Below are 20183 nucleotides of genomic sequence, written 5' to 3' on the forward strand. Positions count from 1 at the left end.
ATGAGTCTTAATGGAAATAAAAACAAGTAAAGAAACATAAAGTTCGGCCGGGCCGAAATGTGACTAGATTATCAATATATCGTACATCGAAACGGAAAACGTGGACCTAAATATTCAATATATGGCCACCGGAGGTAGAACTAATTTTTAGACAAATCTGTGAAAAATGTGGCAAAAATTATCAAAACGCCAAATATTGGAAGGTACCAATATAGGGAGGATATACGAAAACGTGGATCCACATATGTACTATGTTCCGCCACCGAAGCTAGGACCCATTATGACATACAAATAACAATTTTTAGACAAACTGTCACAGAGACTTCCAGGGCCAGGGATCTCAACCCGCCAATCGAATCCAACACACTAACATTGAAAGGGGACTTTACTACAATTGCTCTACTCTACAATACACGAAATAGGAGTCATCATACAGGGATCTCGGTGGATCGATCCCACACTCGCCCACCCTACCTACACACACCCCAGAAATTACAAGCAAATTGAAATCTCGAAGCATCCTCACTAAAATCCCAGGAAAACTGAGCAAATCCATTTGAGAACCAATTATGGGATGCACTACCAACATAATTGGGATAATTTCTGCGGTGGTTGTAGACATATTTTGCCAAAAAACACGGCCCCATATATTTGTTGCCTTTTTGCGCCGTATGTGAACGGCCTGCAACAAAACTTCAACTTCGGCCAGAAAATCGAGGACGGAGGTGATGTGCACGGCCGCATAACTCATTTACGTGGGGACTTCCCACTCCCTGAAGGTCTCATGCCGGGCATAAGCTCCGAACAGCAGGCTGGTCTAACCCCTCCCCCTCATGCTGGTAAGTATCCCCCATCGAAATAGATCCACATAAATTAATTTATTTTTCTAATCTGTCCATCAGATCTGTGAAACAAGTCTTGCTGGTTCGCCTGATAATTCTCGATCGACACCCTGAAAATATCGTGTCACTACCAAACATCGATCGAGTTCGGAGTCCGGGAAACTCGCTGGTAATCCCCCTATAGCAGGTCAACATTTGGGAAGATCAAAAACGCTCATAAATTTTAAAATACGCATTCGGTTATTTATAAAATCCCGCATTCAGTATTTCTACTAAGACAAGCTCAGAGGAACGGATGGGATTTATCGGCCCACTCCTTTGGGACCTTCACTACAAAAAGGTAAACATCCGGAACAACCCAATAATTCTATCAACCCAAGACCTTGTGTGGAGTTGGAATATATTTGTCCTCTCCGGCGGATCCACACTGGTAATACCCAACAGCTCTAAATGAAAAATTCTCCGATTCCATCAAAATTTCACACATTCTTCTTGGTTATGGATATAATCTTCAAAGTTGGAATCTATATGTACTTTGATACACAAATAATTTGATCAAATTATTGAAATCATGGTACAATAAAAAAGTAAGGTAGAGCTAAAAGCTGATTACAATTTCCAAGTGTGTTCGACTTCTGTCATTATTGTGTATGTATTATTTGTTTTGAAAATAAAAAAAAAATATTTTCAAAATCAATGTTTGGAAAAACGAATACTGCGTGGCCGGCGTTAAAAATATTAACCTGTTTTGTCCTGGAATTGAAGGATTAAACAGTTTGGATCACATTTTTGGAAGAAAATCCGTGCATTCAATAACGCATTCAAAAAAATAACAACAAATATCAAAACATTTTGTCGTATACAATTTTGAAGTATTTTGGCAGAATGCGGGCATAGCCCTAGGAATGTATTTCGGTAATTTTCCGAAGCTGTTCTACCTACTTATTGTACTATTATTGAAATCAGTTTAGATCTAGATATAGCTCCACATATATGTTCGCCCAATTTAGGGTTTACATCTGTCGGAAAATCCAACTGGTACTTTTTTTGTTTGTTTTGAACATTTAATAACTTTCATTCCTTAATAGGTGGTGAAACATTTTGCATGCGGAAATATTTGTGCTTATGTCTATCTTGTCGTCGTGGTTGCCGAAGAACGGATTTTGTATGCGGTATATGCTGATGTGATTGATAGGTAAACAAATACCGTAATCGTGGTGTCTACGTGATTGTCTGGTAGAATGTAGTTTTATGTATGTTCGCTTTTTATGTATGGGAATCTTTCATTAATTTATGCCGGAATAAACCAGATCGTGCTTTTTTATCGCCACCGGGGGGTGTTTAAATACATTTTTTCAAATTTGTATGTCGCGTAGGATATTTTGTAAAAGAAATTAGATAGCTGAGATAAACGTGAAACTAGAATCTGATTAATTTGAATTACCAAATTAGGGGAACACATCAGCTGATATTTTTGAACCTTAATACGAATGAATTCTGTACGAAGGTGATTTTACTATCGTATTTAGCTTCCTCAGAAACATTTTCTCTGTTTTGTTTTGATTCATTCGATTTTGAATTAAACAATTGCTGATAAATATGAAATAGAATTGCTAACAAATGTGAAATAGTTTTTGAAACTTATTTTAGAATTCTTTTTATAAAAATTGAATTGGGAAAGGGATTGAAAAGACTTTCTTTTTCACTTATCTTTTAAGATCTATTGCATGACAGATTCCAATCGCCTTTCCATTTAGATCTTCGTGAGAATACATATTATTTCCTATAGGCTTTACTATGCGACACTTCGTAAATTTCCGGGCAAACTTAGCATTAAAATTTTTACCAAAATCGCTAAGAACATAGTTTCTTTTATATACCTCTTGACCCGAAGAGAAAATAATCGTACGAGCCCTTGCGTTATACCTTTTAGCGGTTTGTTGATAAGCCTGATGCATATTCTGTCGTTCCATCTTGTCGTTACGATCTAAATGTATAATTTCATGGTCCGCCAATGAGTGGAGCTTCCGAGCTAATTTATAATCTGAACCATGGGTGTACATACCATGACCAAACAGCGCGAAAAATGGCGTTACACCAGTTGCAGTATGAATCGATGTTCTTAAGGCGCACTCTATGTCTGTTAGATACACGTCCCAATCTCTGTGGTCATTTTCTAGATATGCCCTAATCGCCGCCAATACTGATTGATTGACTCTCTCATATGCATTAGACTGCGGAGCATATGGAGCTGTTTGGATATGATTGATTCCATATGTTTCAATCATGTCTTTGAAAGTTTTAGATACGAACTGTGCCCCATTGTCGGAATGTATCGTCTCGGGTACGCCAAACTTACGAAATATATTCTCAACCATAAATTTTACCACATTGGAAGCTGTTGCTCTCTCTCATTGCCTTAAGAAATGTAAATTTGCTGAAGTGGTCCACCACTATAAATATAAAGGCGTTGCCACTTTTAGACCGGGGGTATTTCCCGAGGAAGTCAACGTAGAGTTTCTGGAAGAGAAGATTTGTCACGACTTCATTTCCGATCTGAGGCTGAGTATTTTCATTGGTAGGCTTTGTCTCTTTGCAAACAGTACATTTAGACACGTATTGCCTAACCTGGGCTACCATTAGAGGCAGGTAATATTTTTCTCTTAAACGAAAAATGGTTTTTGATATGCCTCCGTGAGCTGACGTAGTTTTATCATGGGCTTGCTCTATTAAAGAATGGGTCAAAGACTCTGGTACCCACAATGTCCACTGAAACTCTTGTGTTTCTGCGTTATAGGACTTATGATCTCTTTTAAATACCATATTGTCGACAACCTTTAGATCGGGGAGATTCTCCTTTTTATTTGCTATAATTTCTCTTAGCTGTTTGTACGAATCACTTTCAAACTCGGTGGTCTCGAATTCAAAAACCCGATTCATGTCTATTTCGTCGGCATTGGGTAAGCGGGATAGCATATCGGCGACAACATTTTCCTTTCCTTTTCGGTGCTCGATTTTGAAGTTAAATCCCTGAAGTTGCAATGACCAGCGAGCTAAACTACCGCTGAGGTCCTTTAGACTCATCAGCCATTGTAAACTAGCGTGATCTGTTATCACGGTGAATTCCATTAGCTCCACGTAAGGATGGAAAGTTTTGATAGCCATCACCGCCGCCAAGCATTCCTTCTCTGTCACGCTATAATTTCTCTGACACTTATTGAGTTTTTTCGAATAGAAAGCGATCGGATGCTCATGTCCTTCGGCATTCAGCTGAAATAGAACAGCGCCGATGCCATATTCCGAAGCATCACATTGAATAAAAAAGGGTTTGGGAAAATCTGCGTGGCGTAACACCGGTGCGGAAGTTAAGGCCCTCTTTAAGTTTTCAAATGCCCCCTTTGCCTTTTCCGTAATTACGAATTTGGGCAATTTCTTCAGGGTATCAGTAAGGGGAGCCTAAAGTGATGCGAAGTCTTTAATAAATCTTCGGTACCATCCTGCTGTACCCAGAAAACTTCTCACTTCTCTAGCACTTTTGGGAATTCTAATTTTTCGAATTGCTTCTACTTTTTCGGGGTCAGTACGCAACATGCCTTCTCCAATAATAAATCCCAAATATCTCAACTGACGAAAACAAAATTTTGACTTGGTTAACCCGATTGTCAAATTTGCTCGGTCAAGGCAGTCGGCTTCTTCATTTAATAAACGAAGGTGCTCGTCGAAATCACTTGAAATGATCAACAGGTCGTCCAAGTACACAAAAACATTCTCCTTAAGGCGTTGGGGAATGACTTTGTCCATCAGTCGACATAACCTTTGTGCAGCATTACACAATCCAAACGGAATCACGCGGAATTGATACAATGGACGACCTGGGATCGTAAAAGCGGTGTACGGCTTGCTTTCTTCGTCTAATTCGATCTGCCACACTGCTAATATAATGAGTTTCATTAATGCGGCTTACTATTCTTTCAATGTTTTGCAGGGGATATGCGTCCTTGACCGTGAGCTTATTTAACTTTCGAGCATCCAGACAGAAACGATTTTTTCCGGGCTTTCGCACGATAGTTGTGCGATTGCTCCAGGGGCTTTCACTTTCCTCAATAACTTTAAGGGCTAACATCTTGTCGACTTCTTGGTATGTTATCGTTTGAACAGCTGGAGACATCGGGTAGTGGCGATTTTTAACTGGTTCCGCACCTTCCACAAGCTTAATCGAATGCTTTTCTAAACTAGAACAACCTAGCCCATTTTCTTCAAAGGTCTTGAATTTTTTACTATGCATTTTAATCGATTCTCTTGATCATTTGTTAACTCGTGAGGGTTGAGTTTGTAGTCGGGACCCGTATCAGTCATATCCCTGAAAACTTTCTCTACATTAATTTCAGCAGCTCCTATCACATCTGGGGCTAATTCGAATGTTCCCCAGAAGTCTATCGACTTCGCCGGTGTCTAGGAGCCCATTCATGATTTTTCCTTGCACACTGACTTCCGAGAAAACTCTGGGATCTGAGGCAATACTAGACACTCTCGAAATTGTTTCTATCAAATACCTTCGCTGTTCACGCCACTTCTTGGATTTTCTTGCCTCAATTCCAAATTTTTTTCGGGATTACGGTAAACTCTGAGTTAAAAATTCTCTCCTTGACCTTAACATAATTTCTTTGGCGATCTTCTAATGGAATGTAATGCCTCTGACCTGCAGAAAAATTTTTCGATTCTACACTACTCTTATCTCTAAATATATTATCGTTGTTTTTTATTAAAATTCGGACGTTTTTGGGTGCTAATTCTTCCGATTCACAGGGTTCTCTGACGGGTGTGTTTCCCCTGTCACTTCCACACCCCTTCGGGAGTTTCCCTGTTGACAGACAGGACACTTTGGAGTTACTGTGTCCGGCTTCCCACACCTATAGCAGAACAATTTCCGGACTTCTACTGGACAGTCCATAAAAACATGTCCCTTTTCTCGGCAGTTCCAGCAGATAATTGGAACTCTAATTTGGAGTTGTATCCGAATAGCTGACAGCTCTTCACCAATATTCTCCTCCGGTACTTCTACAGGCTTTTCATAAATTTCATCATATATTTCATTTACTTGGCGGATAGGTCGCTGGGGGAACGTTACAGCTCTATTTTCGCGCCTAGGGAAATTTCTCTCGGCTTCAATACATTCTATTCGTAGCTGTTCAACCGACGAAATGGTCATCTGATATACATGTCGTTTTATATCTTCACGTATATTTCCTCTTAGGATCTTAATCATTTCGTACTCGTAAATAGGTTGAAGTAATCTAGATCGCAAAATTCCCATATCGTGAATATAACTATTGATGCTTTCATTTGGCCTTTGTCTCCTTTCTAACAAATCCCTGAGTATGTCGAATTTGGATTGTGGGGTTTGATACTGGCTTATCAGCGCTTCTTTAAGTCCCACCCAATCGGTGTAAACATTACTTTGTCTATGCAGCCAATACCATTCTCGGGCTTGACCAGAAAGGCGAAATCCCTCAACACTTCAGACCATGGAATGTTATATTGAGCCTGCAAGATCTCTAACCGCTTAATAAAATCCATAACTCTTAAGCCTTTCGGGTCACCACTGAAATTTAAACCAAGTTTATCAACTCGTATTCCTAGTGGTTCCACTCTAAACGTATTCGTTATCGGGCCAGTAAATTGATCTGATAATGGAGTTTGACTAGCACTTGGAAATTGGATAATTGGTGGCATATTCCTATTTACTGCGTCATTATTATTGTTTGACGTCGGATTAGCATTACTATTTGTGATAGAATTAGCGGCTACTGTAGCCGTTGGAGGTACAATTAATTGTTTACGCACAGTGTCTGATAATTCTCTCATGCCTTTTGATAAAGAATCTACCATTCTCTTTACATCAGATATTTCTGTTTCGACCATTTTTTTAACTTTATCTTCTAATGACTTCTGGACAGACGCTGCTTCATCTTGTACCAGTCCATGTAAGTCCGAAGTAGTTGGACCAATTAGACCATTATTATTCACATTATCACTCACTGTTGGCACATGATTGGTGTTCTGATCTCTTCGCATTATCGTGTCTGCTAGATCGATAAATTGCAAAGCACTCATATTCCTATCCTCATTCGCCATTTCGTCCGACCCTATTCGCCTTTGCTTACTCTGCTCTGGAAAATAAGTCGATCGGTTTAGGTCAAAATTTTCGGGTCTGCCTCTCTTATTTCTTTTACTATTGCGGGTATTGTAAATCATGACCTATACCCAAAAATTATCTTCTCATTTGTTATCAATCGAATCTCGGAAGAAACCTTTTCTTGTAAGTATGTTTTTAATTCAATTAACCTTTTTTTAAATATGAAACATCGGCAAAACAAATACTTTTTATAAATACATTCGATTACAATTACGCATACAAATTTTCAAATTTGACAATTACAACATAGATCTACGGGGGAAGTGTAATTTTCAGAAGCAGTGTGTGTGTGTGGTATTTTCTTTTTTTTACACATTAATTTTAGTGCCCTTTATGAGGTGTATGACTTTTCCCTTAGACATTCTTATTCTTCTAATTAATTATAGTGCTTTGTTAACTTCGGACCCATGACATATCTATTACATTTCATAAATGAAAGCTCAGGGTTTTTATATGCAATACTAAGATTTTTGCATCTCTCAGATCAAAATCGCTATTGCTGCTACTCGAAGTACTTATTCCTGTCTATAATTTATTTGGGTTATTTCACAAAAACAAATTTTAACAGTAGGATTTTCAATACAAATTGTTTTATTCCAGCTCGGAATTACAAGCTATTGATTACACCCTACTTAGAACAGTGGAGAAAACGTTCCCATAATATATTTGATATAGTAATATCGCACTTCGTAACCCATCTCTTTAAAGTTCGGATGCATACTAATATCACAGAATATTATTTGTCAAAAACATTTTCTTTTGTCTATTTAAAACCTACTTGCATTATATGGCTGTGTGCGTCAATGTTATTGCATAGAGTTACTAACCTAATATCACAGTTTACAACGGCCATGTTTGAGTCGCCATTTTGTACAGTGGTATCAGGTACAATCAAACTTTATTTTAGAACTTTGGGCACCATCTCTGTTACGTGTGCGCTTGCTCGGCATCCGATTAGGCCATCCGACTGTCACAGAGACTTCCAGGGCCAGGGATCTCAACCCGCCAATCGAATCCAACACAGTAACATTGAAAGGGGACTTTACTACAATTGCTCTACAATACACGAAATAGGAGTCATCATAGAGGGATCTCGGTGGATCGATCCCACACTCGCCCACCCTACCTACACACACCGCAGAAATTACAAGCAAATTGAAATCTCGAAGCATCCTCACCATCCTCACTAAAATCCCAGGAAAACTGAGCAAATCCATTTGAGGACCAATTATGGGATGCACTACCAACATAATTGGGATAATTTCTGCGGTGGTTGTAGACATATTTTGCCAAAAAACACGGCCCCATATATTTGTTGCCTTTTTGCGCCGCATGTGAACGGCCTGCAACAACGGCAGTACGGACATTTCTTCCAATAAATGGTTTGTTCTGATTGCCCGTTTTATTAGCGTTGAATGTAAAATTCAGAATAAATTTTTAACCATGCTGGAAATTACGAAGTCCGATTCCCAATCCATTTTTACCAAAATCAAAAACTATTTTGAACAGTGCAAAATTCCAATGCATAATCTGATTGGGTTGAGAACGGATGGAGAGAATTCTATGTCAGGCGACATTGGTGGTTTAAAAGCAATATTTTTGAAGGAAACAGACTTATTTTACATTAAATGTTCGTGTTACGCTTTACACCATTGTTCGAGTTACGCCACAAAAAAACTACCTAAGGCCATTGAAATTCTGTGTCGGCATATATTAAAGGTATATTGCTCGTAGTCCAAAGCGCATAAATGAACTGAAAGAGTTCCAAGAATATTGTTCTGTTGCACCCCACAAAATACTGGGTATTTACAATACACTCTGGCTTTCACTTGAGGGAGTTATTGCAAGAATAATTGAGCAATGGGATAGCTTAAAATTATATTTCATTTCATGCGCGTACGAAGTTCATGGAATATCAGCTGGAAGCATTGCAGAGGAAATGACTTGTGAAGTAAAAAGTTATTTTTTATTTTTGTCATATGTATTACCAATTATAAATAATCTTAATAAGGAATTCCAATCAGAAAATTCGCGTTTGCCATATTTATATCCAAGTATTAAATCCAACAATTTTTTTGAACAATTTTATTAAAAAAGAAGTTATTAAAATTAAAAAAATAGACACTGACTACAAAAATGAATTAAATTATATCGATATACCTAATATATTTATTGGCATTAAAGCAGATAATTACATTCAAACCTATTTAAGTCCATCAGAAATATTAGAAGTAAAAACAGGAATTTTAAATTTTTATATTGAACTTCTAAATCAAATTAATACAAGAATTGATTTTAAGAGTGACAATATAAAACTTTAAAATATAATAACTCCACAAAAAGTGTTATCAAAAGAAGACTTGCCAATACTACAACTTGTTTTAAAATTTCCTAAACTCGAAGAGTGCGATCCTGATTTAATCGTTACAGAGTGGAATTTGTTACGGCTAAGCGAAACACAACTTTCCTCGAACTTAAATATTAACAACTTTTAGGGAAAAGTCGCCTCGGTTAGTAAAGGTTTGGGTGATACATGTTTTTATAATCTTTCTAAATTCATCTTTAAATTATTGTCTCTACCTCATAGTTCTGCCGCTGCAGAAAGAAAATTTTCAACTCTTTCTTTGTTTAAAAAAAATTTAAGAAATAAACTAGAGATAGACACTGTCAACAATATAATGAATTGTAAGGAACTAATTAAAAACAATATACCACATTATGTTTGGTCCACGAAAAATGATTTGGTCCACGAAAAATGACTTCGTTTGACTAAATACCAAAACGAAGAATACTGAAATGTGTATACATATTTATACATATATTATTTATTTATTTATATACATTTTTTTGTTATTTTATACTGAATTATTTTTTATTACTAGCTGAACTTTAAATTTTTTATAGAGATGAATCGTTATTTATTTTATAGATTTTTGTTAAGTTTTTTAATAATATATATAACACATTAAAAAACCTGAATAATAATAATGACTTTAATGTATTTAATACATTGAATTCTTGTTTTATGCTACTTTTATATATATATATATGTATATATATATATATAAATAAATATATATATATATATATATATATATATATATATATATATATATATATATATATATATATATATATATATATATATATATATATATATATATATATATATATATATATATATATATATATGTATATATATATATATATATATATATATATATATATACTAGCTGAACCCGGTGCGCTTCGCTACCCCTTTTGATTTTATATGCATTCAAAATTTTATTTACGAATATATGTTGGATAAAGAAAAACAAATTTAAAAATTAAAAAAAAATATTGCACTAATTTAATGCGTTAATAAACAAATCTGAACCGATTTCAATATAATTTGAAAAATTCATTTTTGCTCCCAATTCCGTTACTTATTTTAAATTTCATTAAATTTGGACATACATATCTTGTTTGGTCCACCAATCACATGAAATCGGCCGAAAATGTATATGGGAGCTATATCCAAATCTGAACCGATTTCAATATAATTTGGGAAATAAATTTCTTTAGATAAAATCTATCACACGTTTCAAATTTCATTGAAATTGGGGATACATAGCGTGTTTGGTGCATCAAATGCTTGAAATCGGCCGAAAATATATATGGGAGCTATATCCAAATCTGAACCGATTTCAATATAATTTGACAAATTTATTTTCGGATCAAATCCCGTCACATATTCCAAATTTCATTGGAATCGAACATTCATATTGTGTTTGAGGCATCAAATGAACGAAATCGGTCGAAAATATATATGGGAGCTATATCCAAATCTGAACCGATTACAATATAATTTAGCAAACTTATTTTTGTTCCAAATTCCGTTACACATTCCAAATTTGGAGACTGTATCTTTAACCGATCAATAGATATGTGCATATAAAATCTAAATTTTTGAGAGGTACCTCCGATTCTGATGCTATATCTCCAGTTCCAAGTGGAAATTCAAAAATGTATATAGCCTATGTTACTTTCAGGCGATGTTGCAGTATATATGGAAATTTTCAGAAAAATCTATTCAGCAGTTTTCGAGTCCATAAATTACAAAAAAACAAACAAACAAACGTACAAACATTTTCCTCTTTTATAGATATAGAAGATATATGTATATCAATATATATATATATATATATATATATATATATATATATATATATATATATATATATATATATATATATATATATATATATATATATATATATATATTGATATACATATATCTTCTATATCTATAAAAGAGGAAAATGTTTGTACGTTTGTTTGTTTTTTTGTAATTTATGGACTCGAAAACTGCTGAATAGATTTTTCTGAAAATTTCCATATATACTGCAACATCGCCTGAAAGTAACATAGGCTATATACATTTTTGAATTTCCACTTGGAACTGGAGATATAGCATCAGAATCGGAGGTACCTCTCAAAAATTTAGATTTTATATGCACATATCTATTGATCGGTTAAAGATACAGTCTCCAAATTTGGAATGTGTAACGGAATTTGGAACAAAAATAAGTTTGCTAAATTATATTGTAATCGGTTCAGATTTGGATATAGCTCCCATATATATTTTCGACCGATTTCGTTCATTTGATGCCTCAAACACAATATGAATGTTCGATTCCAATGAAATTTGGAATATGTGACGGGATTTGATCCGAAAATAAATTTGTCAAATTATATTGAAATCGGTTCAGATTTGGATATAGCTCCCATATATATTTTCGGCCGATTTCAAGCATTTGATGCACCAAACACGCTATGTATCCCCAATTTCAATGAAATTTGAAACGTGTGATAGATTTTATCTAAAGAAATTTATTTCCCAAATTATATTGAAATCGGTTCAGATTTGGATATAGCTCCCATATACATTTTCGGCCGATTTCATGTGATTGGTGGACCAAACAAGATATGTATGTCCAAATTTAATGAAATTTAAAATAAGTAACGGAATTGGGAGCAAAAATGAATTTTTCAAATTATATTGAAATCGGTTCAGATTTGTTTATTAACGCATTAAATTAGTGCAATATTTTTTTTTAATTTTTAAATTTGTTTTTCTTTATCCAACATATATTCGTAAATAAAATTTTGAATGCATATAAAATCAAAAGGGGTAGCGAAGCGCACCGGGTTCAGCTAGTATATATATATATATATATATATATATACATATATATATATATATATATATATATATATATATATATATATATATATATATATATATTTATTTATTTATATATATATATATACATATATATATATATAAAAGTAGCATAAAACAAGAATTCAATGTATTAAATACATTAAAGTCATTATTATTATTCAGGTTTTTTAATGTGTTATATATATTATTAAAAAACTTAACAAAAATCTATAAAATAAATAACGATTCATCTCTATAAAAAATTTAAAGTTCAGCTAGTAATAAAAAATAATTCAGTATAAAATAACAAAAAAATGTATATAAATAAATAAATAATATATGTATAAATATGTATACACATTTCAGTATTCTTCGTTTTGGTATTTAGTCAAACGAAGTCATTTTTCGTGGACCAAATCATTTTTCGTGGACCAAACATAATGTGGTATATTGTTTTTAATTAGTTCCTTACAATTCATTATATTGTTGACAGTGTCTATCTCTAGTTTATTTCCTAAAACGTACAAACATTTTCCTCTTTTATAGATATAGAAGATATATGTATATCAATATATATATATATATATATATATATATATATATATATATATATATATATATATATATATATATATATATATATATATATATATATATATATATATATATATATATATATATATATATATATATATATATATATATTATATATATATATATATATATAATATATATATATATATATATGTAGTTTGTATTCAAGTAAATTTTATTGAAAATTTTACACTATACATAAAAGAGATACTCAAATTTTTTTACATTTAATGTATTAAATACATCACAGAAAAAAAAATAAAAATTTTATTGTTATATTACTTCAAGTTTTATATATATATATATATATATATAAAAAACTTGAAGTAATATAACAATAAAATTTTTTTTTTTTTTTTCTGTGATGTATTTAATATATTAAATGTAAAAAAAATTGAGTACCTTTTTTATGTATAGTGTAAAATTTTCAATAAAATTTACTTGAATACAAACTAAATATATATTATTCAACTTTTTACAGTTTGGGCGGATATGGTCGATTTTGGGCGGTTTTTAGAAAAAATTTGGGCTGAAATAAAAATTTCAAACGGCAACACTGTGTATATACAGTACGTAAAAATATTATGAAACGTACATCTTTCAGTGCCAATGGAAATTAATTTATATTCTGCAAATTTACCTGATAAAAATAACAGGAATATATATATTTGTTTATGATTAAATAAAGGTACATCGTGACCCATTAAGTGCCCACAGTAATTTATAATATTATTTATAAATATAGCATTGGACAGCCAAATCAACGTTTTGGACTATCGTCATAATTCACATAAAAATGGCGAGGAACCTACTTTATATTCAAATTGTATAAAAGTACTAAACCCGCACTAGGAACAAATGTTTGAAAATAGTTTTGTTCAATACCACAATGAAGACAAATAATTGTCATATCATCATCTAATTTATCCATAGGGGCATACCTCTTATAAAATATCAGTTATTTCTTTATAGTAGTAGCTGTTAGAATTATTTGTTTTTATAAGTTTTTTTATATCACTATAAATATCTAACGTTCGGATGTAAAAAGGACTCTTTTGATAATTATGGCTAAATTGTTCATTAGTTTCTACCTTTTTTATTGACTTTACTATTTTACTGCAAATTTCTGCTCATTCAGCTCATGTCGAAAGAAAAAGTTTTCGATTTAACAATTCGTATACCCATAAAAATAATATATAATTAGTTAATGGGATGACTGTATAATCGCAAACACAATTGTAAAAACATAGAATTCTGTAATTATTAAAATTAATAATAAATTTATGCAACAAATTACCAGGGCACTTAATTGAAAACATTTATCGTGGAACATGCCGCCGTTATTTTATTATTGGCGACTGGGGAGTTCTAGTTTTGTTTTTGATTTGGTTTTCTATCTAAGCGCGAAGAATAAATTGCTATTATTTCGTCTTGTTTTGGAGAAAAGTGCTTGTTCTTTTTTTGAGAGGATATCAAAAATGGTAATTATATTTGTATTACTAATCAATTTTCATCTTTTTTCTTTTTTTTTGGGATCAGCAAAAGCTATACCAAATAACTCAAAATTATTGCACAGTCATTGAATATTATGGGACAAATCCCAATACAAAACATAACTAGCGGAATTTACCAGGAACTGGAAACACAAAATCATACATTCAAAAATTAACTATAAAAGACCACAAAACGTCTAAAGTACAAGACCTGTAATGCCAAAGAAGTGAAAGAAATAGTAGAGTATGGAAGTAGTTCTAGCCCCAAAAACCAATAATCCAGCCACAAAACATTAGACAACCTATGCAGAAAATGATTACATAATTATGTTATTATTATTTTAAATATTATTAATTTATATTAAAGAAAAGAGAAAATTTTTTTAAATATATGAACAAACCAAAAAAATTCTAAATATTTTTTTTTTTTTTTTTTTTTTTTTTTTTTGTAATTTGAATTATACTTTGCAAATTATATTTGTGTAATTGTAACACATATATTCAACTTTTAGATGAAAAACATCGACCACACATAGATTTATCTGAGTTAAGTACTACAACTGTTTATGTATTTTTTTTTTTTATTATGTCTTTGTGCATTTGTTTGTAACAGGCAAAAGGAAACGAGATAGACCCATAGTTCCTTTTGATGATCTGCATAGAATCACATTCTGAGTCGATTTATGCATGTCCGTCCGTCCGTCCTTCTGTCCGTCTGTCCATGTATTTTTGTAAACAAAGTACAGGTCGCATTTATTGCTCGATCCAGATGAAATTTTGCACAGATCATTTGTTTGGTCCAAGGACGAAATTGGATATAATCGGTCAAAATTTAGATATAGCTCCCATATATATCTTCGTCCAATTTGCCTTTTATTGTGCACCAAACGTGTAATATCAGCCTGAATTGTATGGAATTTTGCATATGCACCCAAATTAGCCCTGAAAATAAGTGTGCCAAATTTGATCGAAATCGGTTCAGATATAGCTTTAGCTCCCATATATATTGTTCATCCGATTTGTTATTTTTGCCCTCCGCAGCCGTAATATGCACTCTGCAACAACAATATTTGGGGAAATATATCAAATACAGCTCAGAAATACATTTGCTAAATTTTATCGAGATCGGTTCAGATTTGGATATAGCTCCCATATATAACTTCGTCCGATTTACTTTTATTGTGCACCAAACGTCTAATATTTGTCTAAATGGGACGGAATTTGGCACTTACGACTGAATTGAGTCTAGAAGCTAGTATGTCAAATTTGGTAAAGATCGGTTCAGATATAGCTATAGCTTCCATATATATTATTCATCCGATTTGTTATATTTGTTACCCACAACCGTAATATGCACTCCGTAACAACGATATTCAGGGAAATATATCAAATACAGCTCAGAAATATCTTTGCTAAATTGTATCGAGATCGGTTCAGATTTGGATATAGCTCTCATATATATCTTTATCTGATTTCAAATTAATTTGCACCAAATGTGCAATACAAGTCCGAATTTAAAAGATACAAATGCTTCGGCATATTTAGTCCTTTGAATTTTAAATTATAATTATAATCATTATAATCATATGATTGAATTCTCCCACAAACACTTTTAATTGGAGCCCAACTAAATTAGCAAAGTGGTGTAGGGTATCATAAAGTCGGATCCGGCCGACTTTAAGACTTTCTTTACTGGTTTTAATTTAAATAAGTAAAATTGAACAGTACACCAACAAACAAATCCACAACTTTACATTGTTACGAGACCAATAAGCGTCACATTTGGCAATTCCAATTTGTTTACTTCTAATTTGCAATCCAAACAATGCAAACCACAAAATAAATTTTCATCCAAAATAAACGGTTGATGCCACCGGAAAGTGGCATCAAAGTTGCTGCTGTGAAGAGTGATCTCGCTGCTGCAAAGGCAAAGCAACAAATTCCACAAAATGGGGACGGCTAAAACTAGCTGTCTTTTAAACATTTTGGACACACTCCTAAGGAGTTACGTGATTATTTTCTTGCCATCCAGTTAACATCCACACTGCGAGTAATTGCACATTGCCAAAGCGAATGGGACAGGAAACTCTTGCAGAATCTGCTGACCAAATTACTGAGGTGTGCGCAGCCCTGTTACTGTTTTAATAGTGTCAAATATAGACATCCAGCTTCAGTTCGTGACTGTTCCCACCGTTTGGCAATTTTAACTCGTGATGTAAAGGTAAAGGAAATAAGTCAAATATAAGCGGTAACTTTCCAAGCTGGTAGCGTTGTAGTAACCGTCCGGCCCAGAATGATAAACAGCGTGGCCGGTGTAGACCCCGTCACGTCTACCTGGATGTTGAGGATCGCTGGTAATGCACAGTTTTACGATTATTTTTATAATTGTTAAGTCGATTTCTATATAAAAGTGAAATTAACTTATGTTGTTAGTTGAGGGGAGGAAGCAAGATGTACTACTTTTAACTGAACATTGACCCTCTAAGTCTTAGTGTACGCTGTGATTGTATACCACATTCGATTGGACTGGACGTACATTTCACACTCAGAATGCCCTTCCAATACAAGGCATAAATCAAGTTATTGACTTACAGTACGTTTACATATAAATGGGTTAACCCACTGGATTCGGATTAAAATTGTCATATCCATAACTTATACTTCAAATAAATCGTCTTGAAGTAGGTTAACCTCGCAAAAAGTTCTAACGTAAATATAGCATTAAATAGAACTGGCGAAGTTTTAATAGGTACTGACGTAAACACGAAGCACCCATCGTGGGGAGGTATCATGAGAAATTCTAGTGGTGTTATTCGGGCCAGGATATAAGGGAACTGTAAAGACTACAGTAATTGGGTCGGATATTCGGCCATGCCTAATGAGTTAAAGGACTCATATAGTCATTTTGGAGAGGCAAAATAAATTCGTTGAGAATAACAGTGTGTTGAAGGACGATCAGGGCAACCCTATACACCTCCCATGCTTTAACTGCCCTCTTATTATGATATTTTTACATTGATGGCGCCTTTAGATGCGGAATTTTATCAGTATTCATTGCTTGGGCGGATTTATTCATCCTGGGGTCTAATTAACGCATAAATTACGATTTTGTAATCTTATTTTTGGATGACGGCGTTCGATATCGAGTACTTGACATGGAAGTGTCGAATGCAACCATACGAGCTTTTGCCCGCGTCTAGTTTTGTATTGTATACGACAATTTAAAGTGTTTAATACCGATCGGAGCATAATTTTTGCATTAATTCAAAAATGTAAGTTTCTTTAAAAATATTAAATACTTGAATAATTATTATGATTTCAAATGTTGTAGGTCAAACTCAAACAAAGTAAACTTCCAACAAAAAATTATTTTGTCCGATTTTGTGACAGACCATCCTGATTTGGCCAAGAGTAAACTTTCAAATTGTTCACCAGCGAGAGCGACGGAACAGTTTAACGACTAAGCTGAATGCTTCTGGCCCTCCCGTTAAAACCGCAGCTATGTGGCGAAAGGTATGATTTTCCGATTGAATGTATCAAGATGTTAATTGATTTATTTTTGTTAGGCTTACACTGACCAGAAACATCAGGTGAAGAGAATGCTATCTTTTAACAAAACTTCCAAGAAGGAAACCGGTGGGGGACCTTTCAAGGAAAAACTGTTAAGTAGTTGAGGCTGCTGGATTAACTGCCGCAGTCGAAGGTCTCTCTTCGGTAAAAACGTACGGTACATCAGTGAATGAGTGTACTTACATATTTTCTGCAAAGATAAAATATTGCTTTTATCGCGAATTTGTTTTCTTAAGATGTTTACATTGAAATCATCTTCTGAATCCGACGATGACATAAAAAACACAATTCCCCATCAATTTTTGCAAAATTTCACTTTTTTACCAAATAAATAACAACATGTTTTGTTCATTCATAATTGCCATCTTTATGACATCATTTGACATTTTCAAATGTAATAAAATCGATAAATTCGATACTATATTACGGTCGAATGCAATCATCCCAACAATAAATTCCAGTCGTAATTCATGTCGATACGATTTCGCATTCGATAGCGGATGTCGTAATTATAATTATATCTTATATCTTCTTAAGATCGGATTTATATACTAATGGAAAGAAACACTGGATACAGCATTAATACTGAACAACAGAAGGCCACCAATGTGAATGAAGAGTTGTTTTTAAATATCAATCTTTATATCAAGCTTTTTGGCTATTTTTAACGATAAACCACTGCGTTTAATACTTCAAGAGTGTAAATACTTCTGAGAGGGTATAAATGAGAGTTTATGTATTCATAAATACCGAAAAGATAATTATACCAATTAATAATTCTATCTGTAAAATAAAATAATTAAAATTTTCAATTTTTTTTTTATTTTAATGTTGCCAAATGCAGAAAAGCAGACAACATCAGCAATTTATTAATTTGGAACACAGTTTTTTTTTTGCAAATGGATTCATACCCACATAACTATACATACTTTAATGGTGCGTTCAATGATTGAAGAGAGCCTCAAATATTGCACAAATACAAAAGAACCTAAGGGAAAAAAGGACTCCAGTTTTTTACACATTGTTCTTTAGGAGAATATTATAATTATAATCGTAATTATAAGCATGGTACAATAAGGAGGTCGAACAGCTTCGTAAAACTACATAGATACAGCCCTGAGGCTATGCCCGCTTCCTATCAAATTTGCATATTCTTGTCATTTATACAATATTTTCCTCATTTTTAAAAACAGTTAAACTGCGGGAAAATTAATGAAACGCTTGGATTTTCTTTCAAAAATATCATCTAGACAGTTATATCTTTCAATTCCATTATAAAACTGGTGAATAGCTTTAATACGCGTCTCGCAATGTGCGCGTCTTCCAATTATTGATTTTGAAAATATTTTGTTTTTATTTTTCAAAACAATAAATACATACACAAAAATTGGCAGAAGTCGGGCACACTTAAAAAAAATTTAATCAGCTGATAGCTCTACCTTACCTTTTTATTGTACCATGATTATAAGTATATGTGCATGGCAGAAGAATACAGGTAGATGCATCAACGCTTGGGAGCATTGATATATCAAAAAAAATTAAATGTTTTTTTCAAATATAAGTATGTTTTCTTATACTACGTCATTCGGAGGCTATTATAATTCGCGTTTTCAACAATTTTTACAAATTTAAATAATTTTTCATTCAACATTTTCAATTCCAAAATTGGATTGACAGTTCATTGTCCCAACAGCAGTGTCGATGTGTCTACCTATTACTTCTACCATGGTATATGTGTAGTTATTATAGAGAAAAGCTACAGCTTCACTGTAGCCTCAGTTAAGTAATATGTAGATAAACTTAGAAAAATAAGATTTATGTTAAGTATAGCTACTGATGAAATAAATTGAATTGGGAAAAAAACATTCGTGCTTGTGCATTCGTGAAGTCAACATCTATTAAATAATGGTGTTCAGTGTCTAGTGGTGGTAAAAAATAATTACCTAAAGTGTATTTTGGCATTTGAATAAACAAAAAGAGATAAATTTGGTTATTTTTGCTGCAAAAAGGCAACAAACTGCATCAGATGACGCACCGAATGAGGGGGGCTAATCTATTTGCTCTGATGTGCAACAGCAGCCACGAAAAAACGCTGGCACCGAATTGTAGGCAATTCTACTAGAATGTAAAGTTGGAGGCAATTGTTCGACAAATTTAATTTCTCATTTGGAGCTTAGAAGAGCCGTATGGCAGCAGAGACCGGTTTGGTTATCGAGGCAGCCGACGAACTCGGTATGTTAAGCAGACATCAGAGAAGATGAATGCTGGAAAAAAAGTGC

The 20183-nt window shown here is 33.3% G+C and overlaps 1 long non-coding RNA gene across 2 annotated transcripts; it reads left to right on the forward strand.

The window, feature by feature from the left end:
- The first annotated feature begins 328 nt into the window (after positions 1 to 328).
- LOC101892719 (uncharacterized) lies at positions 329 to 2176 on the forward strand. Of its 2 annotated transcripts, none has more exons than XR_009343942.1 (3): positions 329 to 839; positions 903 to 1434; positions 1931 to 2176. It is a non-coding gene; the product is annotated as an uncharacterized LOC101892719 (long non-coding RNA). The 2 variants fall into 2 exon arrangements; XR_009343943.1 differs by having other exon boundaries at positions 903 to 1429.
- The last annotated feature ends 18007 nt before the right edge of the window (positions 2177 to 20183 follow it).

The sequence above is a fragment of the Musca domestica genome, unplaced genomic scaffold (assembly GCF_030504385.1).
Source record: "Musca domestica strain aabys unplaced genomic scaffold, Musca_domestica.polishedcontigs.V.1.1 7, whole genome shotgun sequence".
Classification (NCBI taxonomy): Eukaryota; Metazoa; Arthropoda; class Insecta; order Diptera; family Muscidae; genus Musca; species Musca domestica.